General features: G+C 41.1%; 1 pseudogene; it reads right to left on the bottom strand.

Moving 5' to 3' along the window:
* Window positions 1–5,574: 5,574 nt before the first annotated feature.
* On the bottom strand, window positions 5,575–6,201 carry LOC102857896 (annotated as a pseudogene).
* Window positions 6,202–8,491: the final 2,290 nt, after the last annotated feature.

Raw genomic sequence — 8,491 nt, 5'->3', positions numbered from 1 at the left:
TAGTGCAACAATGAATGAGTGGAAGCCCAAAATCTCTGTAAATGTTTATGAAAATTAATAAAATATAATTATAGAAAAAAATATACAAATGATTACATCATAATTGCAGGGTGTGGCAGGGCTCTTTAGGTCCCTTTTCTGCTTCAGGTCAAGAATATGTGCAATGGAAACATGTTCCTTCTACGTTATCATTATTATTTAGAAAGAAATGACCTTCAGAGCTTAATGTCTAATTTAGAGGATGTTGTTAACACCCTCATTCTTTTCTCCATCTATCATGGTGTTGCCTTGTTGTTCCAGTGGAAGGATTTTTTTTTTCTCTCAATGTTGAGATGTAATCCGTACTGAAGGTTGTAGTCTTTGATCTTCGGCAGCAAGCATTTCATGTCCTATTTGTATCTGGCAAGCAAGGTTGTGTCTTTATAGAAGCATACTGCCAAATTTCTTTCCTATGGAGTTACTGGTTGGTTTGCACTGAGGCTTTCTTATTAACCGAGTGCTTAATCATCCAGCTGGCAGAGTCCTTTTTATTGACTTGTTAAGACTCTCAACAAGGTGGACTGACAGGGTGTCTGTAATAATGGGCTCGAGCATAGCTGGGATCTTGAGGATGTGACAGGATCAGGCACAGTTCTGTTTTTCACAGCATCACTAGCAGTCATAGTCATCTTGATGGCACTTAACAACCACGTCTATATATCTACCTCATTAAAAACAACAAATACCCCTGCTGTATAATATCCCTCTGAAATTCTCAAAGGCAGTTCCTTACTAACCACTATGGAGAACCTGAGTAATCACTTTTCATAACTTTTAAATGTTCTGCATGTATCAAAACCACACACCTTGCACCAAAACTAGTTTTCTTGCCTCCCAACTTTGATTAGCCCCATCCTGAGATAGCATGACATTGAACAGTCTCTCAATGGGGGGAGATGGGGAAGGAGAAATGGTTACCATGAGACATTGTCCTAAAATATACTCTCAACCATGTGCTCCTGTGTCTGAAATTCAGTGGTGATTGTGCCATTCTTTAGGGTAAAACATGGCTCTTTGGTTCTCTTTTAAAGTGCAAGGACTCGTGGAAAGCCAGCAACTAATGACAAGCACCAGGCGCCGCCAACAGACTTTGAATGATCAGAAGAATGAACAAATCTGACTTGGAAGAAGTATTCACAGAACTAGGATGGGGAGACTTTGACCATGTTTTCTGGAGTGGGCAGTCCGTGAAGAAGAGGCTATGTAGAGAGCCAATGAAAAAGGGAGAGCGACTAGCCCTTCTAGCAACTGGATTGATGCAGTGACTGCAACAAAATGGACTCAAACATGATTGAGAGGATATTACACGACTAGGAAATGTTTCATTTTATCACCTTTTTTTTTTTTTTTAGGATCGCTGTGAGTTGCAGTCAATTTAGCAGCCCCTAACAAGAACAAGGGACTTTGTGCACCAGTGTAGGCTCTGCTGGTGACTCTCATTATTCTTATCTTCAGGTGGATCTCTGGCAAGTTTGTTCCATTAAAAAGTTTTGCTGCTCATGTGTTTCAAGTTATAAGAATATTTCTAGTTTTAAAAGGCTAGAAGGGCACTAACTTAATTGGGGTTTAACCCAGCATACATCTTTTCTTCTGATGTGCCTTGTGGGATGCACTGGGCACAGGATTTAGTATCAGATAGATCTCAGTGCAAATGCCAACCCCAAGAGGCACACTCAGCTTATCAATCAAGCACAGTCTGTCTGTGTTTCATAGGGAATCATACAGAGAGAATGCAGAAACCACTTAAATTTCCTGTGTAATATTCCATGAGTCATTACTAAGGACAGGGCCTACACTAGGCATTGAGGTCAGGAGGGCCTGGGGGAAGATAAAGAAGATGTGGTTCTTTCTGCCCTACCCCCACCCCTTTCTACTAGGCTCTGGTTAAGCAGGCACCATGATGAAGAGATGTGGTTTTTGTCTTGTGAGCATTCCTGACCTAATAGCAGTGATTAAGTCTTTACATTGATCGGCATTACCTGTCACTGTGCTCTGTTTTTAGGAAACTCCTAGAAGAGCAGAACCAACTTGTATAACCACCAGACTGGTTTGATCACATAACACTTGAAGCTCACTATCAAGAAAACAAAGATTCTCACCACTGGGCCGATTGACAGCATTGTGATAGATGGTGAAGAGATTGAGTTTGTTCACAGCCAAGCTTTGCTTGGCTCTATAATCAACACTCTTGGTACCAGCAACCAGCGAATCAGATGATGAATTGCCTTGGGAAAGTCTGTAGTCAGCTACCTCTCCAGAGTACTGAAAGCAGTGATGTCTGTCTGGAGACTAAGTTGGACCTGAGCCAGGCCATAGTTTTTGCAATTACTTGCTATGCATCAGAAAGCTGGACAATGACTAAGGATGATAGAAAGAGAACTGATGCCTTTGAGCTGTGGTGCTGGAAAAGAGTATTGAATATACCATAACCACCAGAAGGACAAACAGTTTCATCCTGGAGAGGGTCAAAGCAGGCTGCTCCTCGGAGGCAAGAATTCTGAGGCTTCATCTTACATACTTGGGGTATGTTTCAAGGAGGAATTAGTCCTTGGAGAGGGACACCATGCTTGGAAGGGTAGACGTATAGCGCAATGGGGAAGACTGAATCAGTGACTGGGGTAATGAGGGTAGGTGTGTGAGAGACAGTAAGTTTGGCACAGGATAGAGCTGTTTTTAAGGGATTTTGTACATAGGGTCATTGTGAGTCACAAGTGACTCAATGACATGTAACAACATAGAATTTTTCACAGTGATCTTTTCACTGCAGATAACTTTTATAAAAAACACAAATGGCAATTTTGCACATGGACCTTATACCTGATTGGACTGCACAGAAATCAGATTGATTATATCTGTAGAAAGAATCTATGTAGAAGCACACAATCAGTTGTGAATAACTACGCCAGGTGCTGCATATGGTACAGTCATGTCTGAGTTCACACTGAAGCGAAAGAGAATTAAAGCCTCAAGAGCCACCATTTGACCTTGAGTCTATCTCACCTGAATTTCAAAACTAGGAACAGTTTAAGGCCTTGAACACAATTGAAGACCATGTGAGCTGTGGAAGACTGAGAGAGGAGGAAAAAAGGATGATGATGGGGTAGGGTGTTAATCATAGGTTTCCACAGGTCAGTGAGTGGATGGGGTGAAAGAAATGGGAAGAATCTTTTGTGAAACACAATGTACTCAAACTTTGTAAATCAGAGTAATATAAAAAATATTTTTAAAAATAGACTGAGATGGATGTCAGAAGAGACTCTGAATATTACCCTAGAAGGTTGAGAAGACAAGCAAAGAAAAGAAATCAGGAAGTTAAGATCAGAAGATTTCAAAGGGCAACTCAGGAAGACAAAGCAATGTATTATAATGAAAAGTGGGAAGAGCTAGAGTCAGAAAATAAAAAAGGATGAACTCACTCAGTATTTGTCAAGCTAATGAACAAATTCAAGCCTCAAGTTGCAAATTAAGGATACTATTGTCAAAATATCGAATGAATGATCCAAGAAGCATAAAAAGATGGAAGGCATGCACAGAGCCACTGTACCAACATTAATTGGCTGACACACAATTTCATGAAACAACATATGATTAAGAAGCAGTGGTAGTAAAAAGTTCTGGCTGCTCTAAAGAAATTGGCAAAAAATACCAATTGACATATTCAGACAAACAGGTACAGCCATTGGACATGCTCACCAGATTGGTGCCATGAAATCTGGAGGAGAGCTGCCTTCCTGGAAAAGATCCATATTCATTCACATTCCAAAAAAAATTCATTCAACAGACTGAAAATTATCGAACAGTGTCCCTAATATCACACACAAGCAAAATCCTGCTGAAGATTCAAGATTAAAAGAAAAAACCAGACTGGAACGGTACATTAACAGAGAACTTCCAGAAATACAAGCTGAGTTAAGAAGTGGCCATGGCACTAGGGACATAATTGCCAATGTTAGATAGATCTTGGCTGAAAGTAAAAAGTACCAGAAGAATGTCTACTTGTGTTTTATTGACTATGCAAAGGGATTTGACCGTGTGGATCACAGCAAAGTGTGGCTAACATTGAGAAGAATGGAAATCCTAGAGCACTTGATTGTGCTCGTGCAAAATCTATACTTGGATGGGGAAGCATTCAGCAGAGCAGAGCAAGGGAACATTTCCTGATTTTAATTAAAATCAAGAAAGGAATGCGTCTGGATGTGTCCTTTTTCCATCTCTTTTCAATCTATTTGTACAACAGATCACTTGGGAAGCTGGACTTTATGAAGAAGAATGCAACATCAAGATTGAAAGAGGACTCATTAGCAACCTGCATTATGCAGATGTAACACAACCTTAGCTGCTGAAAATGAAGTGGATATGAAATGATTTCTGCGAAAGATCAAGTAGTAGAGCCTTATGTCTGGATTACATTTCAACATCAAGAAAACAAAGGTCCTCACTACAGGATCAGTAGTCCACATTATGATAGATGGAGAATGTATTCAAGCTGTCAGTTATTTCATCTTGCTTGGATCAACAATCAGCACCCTTAGTACCAGCAGTCAGAAGATCAGGAGACCTACTGCACTTGGGAAGTCTGCTGTCAGAGACCTCTTCAAAATGCTAAAGAGCATTGATGCCACTTGGAAGTCTATGGTGTACCTGATTCAGGCCATGGATTTCTCAACCACTTGCAATGCATCAAAGAGATAGACAGTGAATAGGGATGACATAAGAATAATTAATGCTTTTGAGTGGTGTTGGAGAAGAGTAATAGCAGAAGAACAAACAGATATGTCTTGGAAAAAGTGTGGCAAAAATACTTCTTGGAGGCAAAGATGGCAAAGTGGCTTCTTTCTTACTGTGGACATGTAATGTAGCTAGCCTTGGCTATTCCTTGGAAAGGAGCATCACGCTTAAAAAGATGGAGGATCAGCAAAGGAAAGCGAGACCTCCTGAAGGAAATGGATTGACACACAAATATAACAATACCAATAATATAAGTTTGAATGACATGAGTCCACTTACATATAAATTTTCTTCTTCCTGTTGTTTTTTTGTGGTGAACTCAAGCATTGTATGTATCTGCTTAAAATGTCCTGGACCCCTAGTCATCTCTACACATTCAGTTAGTTGCCTCTTTCCAGTAAATTTCTTTTTTTTTTTTAAATAAGCAACAATGAAATTTATTTTTTAATTATTTTGGAGAAATAGGAAGAACATCACACATATTAATAATCCATCATGCCCAACTCTTGGGGAGTGAAAAATTTCTCAGGAGGGATGTTCCCCTCAGTTTGTTTCGTCAGTACAATTAAAAACATCTACTCCTTCACCAGCAAGTATAGTATTCAAAGAACTGACCCAAGTCTGATAGAGCAACCAATTTAAGTATGAAGGGCTGAAGCTTCCAAACATAGGCCATTATCTGACATGCATCTTCATCTTAGTGCTGATGTGCCCACTGCCCAGGGAACCTATGGCAGGGATCTCAGGATCAAACAGCAGCAGATGTCTCTGAACACTGGGTGGTGGGAGTGATCAGTGCCTTCAGACTCATAGCTCTACATGGTGTACTTCTGTCTTCAGCAACTCACTTGGCTTCATGAAGATGCCTTCCATGGTTTTCCAGTAGTTGTTCTGGCTTGGCTGGGCCATACCATGCACCTCTTTTTGTCCACTGATGGGTCGACCATATTGTTCCCCAGTAACAGACAGCAGCACGTCAGTTGAAGAGTGTTTGAACCGCACCTCACCATCCCTTACCCAGTAGGGTCCATTACACAGCACTGTCCAGTCATCCAGATAATCACCCTCACCTTCTTCTCCAAACGCACTGACTTCCTGGTTACCAGACAGAGCAGAGGTGAAATGGTGGCTGTGCAAGTTTCTTCCAGTGTTGACATGTGTCAGCTGGATAGGTTGGCTACATTTGACAGGAGTTCCCCTCTCGCATACTGTAGCAGTCTTCCCCCGTATCCTCCAGTAACTGTTGCTGTCATCCACAGAGGTTACACCTGTCACTGACTGTTGCCCACTACCTGACCCGTAGCGAACGTCATGTGAGTGCAGCCGGACGTTATGGCGTGTATTGAGTAGCTTTATCACAGAGCCGCACGTAACTACAGTCAGATCGGATGCTCCCACAGCCTCTTTCCAGTAAATTTTATGTGAAGTCTTCATATGGCCCACAAGTAAAGTCTTCATTTCCTCCAGCCCTCCAAATGAAGACATTCCACAGTCGAACACTTAAACCTACCATCTCAACCCCAAACTCTAGTTCCACCTCTGCTTCAGGCTTCAGGACTTTTCCTGAGTATGTGCTTCTCTCTTCTGCACTGGTGCTCTTCCTTCGTTCTTCAGGCCTGGACAACAGCATCTCTGTCTCAGCATGATGTCAGGAGTGAGAGATGGTTGAGTCTGGTCCTTTCCAGTTATTAGAAGCCCTGACAACTGTGGAGCTGAGCAGTAGTCTGGGTTTATCCATGTTTAGGTCTCAATGTAAGACGTAGCTATGCTTCCCATTCTCTGCTTAAATTTGTTTCTTGGTTCTTTTAATTTGAGAAATACCAAGCGAGTTCCTTTTTAATTCTCCAACATCAGTCATTTGCTCATTCCATCATATTATACTATTTGTTGTCTTCTTGAGCTGTCCTGTGTAATCTTCAATTCAAAATCTTCTGTTCATCTCTTTTGTTTTTACTTCTCAACACTCTAGGGCAATTTTTAGAGTCTCGTCTGACATTCATGTTAGTCTTTTTTCTTCTCTGTCTTTATAATGACCCTTTGCCCTCTTTATAGATGAGGTCTCTTATGTCATCCTGCAGCTCATAAGGTCTTAGATAATTAGTGTTCAATGCCTCAAACGTATACTTGAGGTGATTTTTAAATTTAGGTGAGATAGACCCCAAATCCTACTTCGGTTCTTTAGAACTTGTTTTCATTTTCTTAAAATTTTATTTGAACATGAGCTTGAATAAATGATACTTACTGGAGTGAGATAGTACCTCATTGTGGTTTTGATATGCATTTCTCTTATTGCCAGTGGTTTTGAGCATTTCTTCATGTGTTTGTTTGCCATTCAAATATCTTCGTCTGTGAAAATTTTTTCCATGCCTTTGCTCCTTTTGTAATTAATTGGGTTATCTGTCCTTCTTGTGGAAGCCCAGGAGTATTCTGTGCACATACAATTTTTTGTTTTGTTTTGTTTTTTTTTTTTTTGCACATACAATTTTTGATGAGACAGAGGGTTTGGAGAGGAAGGAGTTAGCCACACATTGGAAATACAAACATTCTTGCACCATCAAAGAATCTATAAAAGAGGCTCTAAAAGTTGGCTACCCATATAGACAATGAATGAAGTATGTCTGTGAAAATAGGCTTGAGTGAGGCACAGACAAGAGAGGGCCAGACTCAGTTGGTACTTGATTTAACAATCTATGCCTCTAGGGCTGGTATATTTTCAGATTACTTTGGATGGATTCCATGATGATAGGAGCTATTGTGAAAGGGAGCACTGCTGGCCAAGTGGCAAGAAGCTGCACTGCCACCCAGCTGTTCCTCTGTGCAAGAAGGATGGGTGGTCTCGTCCTGTGCGATTAACTGCCTCTGAAAACCTGTCTTCCAGTTTTGATATGTACACAACAACATGCCTCTAAGGGGGGTATATTTTCCATGTCCTTTGGTTGTATTATATTGTGAAACAGGAGAGAAGGCCCTATTCATCTTTCTTTGCCCACATCACCTCTTTTGGAGTGACTGTGATGCAGGATTCCAGTTTCAGCCTTGATTTTCTCATCCATGGGCCTTGATCAGCATTCTGTTGTTTCCCAAGTAAATATTTAACTACAGGTATCTGTCACTTGGTGTCCTTCCAGACAGTGTCCATCAGACTGTGGACCCTACTTTTTTTGTTTATTTTTCAAGGAGAAAAAAACTATAATTTTAGTATTTGCCCATCATAGTTTTAAAGGGACTGCTGGTGGCATAGTGCATAACATAACAGGCTGTTAACTAAACAGTGATCAGGGCAAATCTACCGGACACTCACTAGGAGAAAGATACACAGCTTTGGAAACCCAGCTGAGTATCATAACTGGCTCTGTGTCAACGGGCTTGGTTTGTTGTGTTTGGTTTTTTGTTGTTGTTGTTTTTAAAATGTTTCACAGACCCTAAGGGCAGACTTGCAGCACTGAATTATTGATGGGACACACATGAGGCAGATGACATGGCTCTGGTTGGTTCTCAACTTTGCCTGGAAGGCAGACAAGCAGCCCAGTGGGCAGGACTGCGCATGCTCTGCTCTCCCCTCACCTCCTCTTCCTGTGCTCCTGTGGCTGCCTACTTGGCCACTGTCCAGCCTATCTCACTCTCAGGAGAAATAAGCGGTTTAGAGACAAAAAAAAAAGAAAAGGTAGGCATGTGGCCCGCTGTCTCTGCCTCACCTACTCTAAGCTTTCTTGGCTCTGTGTAT

This window comes from Elephantulus edwardii, unplaced genomic scaffold (assembly GCF_000299155.1).
Source record: "Elephantulus edwardii isolate Elephantulus edwardi_28Jun2011 unplaced genomic scaffold, EleEdw1.0 scaffold00216, whole genome shotgun sequence".
In the NCBI taxonomy this organism is placed as follows: Eukaryota; Metazoa; Chordata; class Mammalia; order Macroscelidea; family Macroscelididae; genus Elephantulus; species Elephantulus edwardii.
Note: the sequence above shows the minus strand (reverse complement) of the source record. Positions and strands in the feature narration are given on the sequence as shown.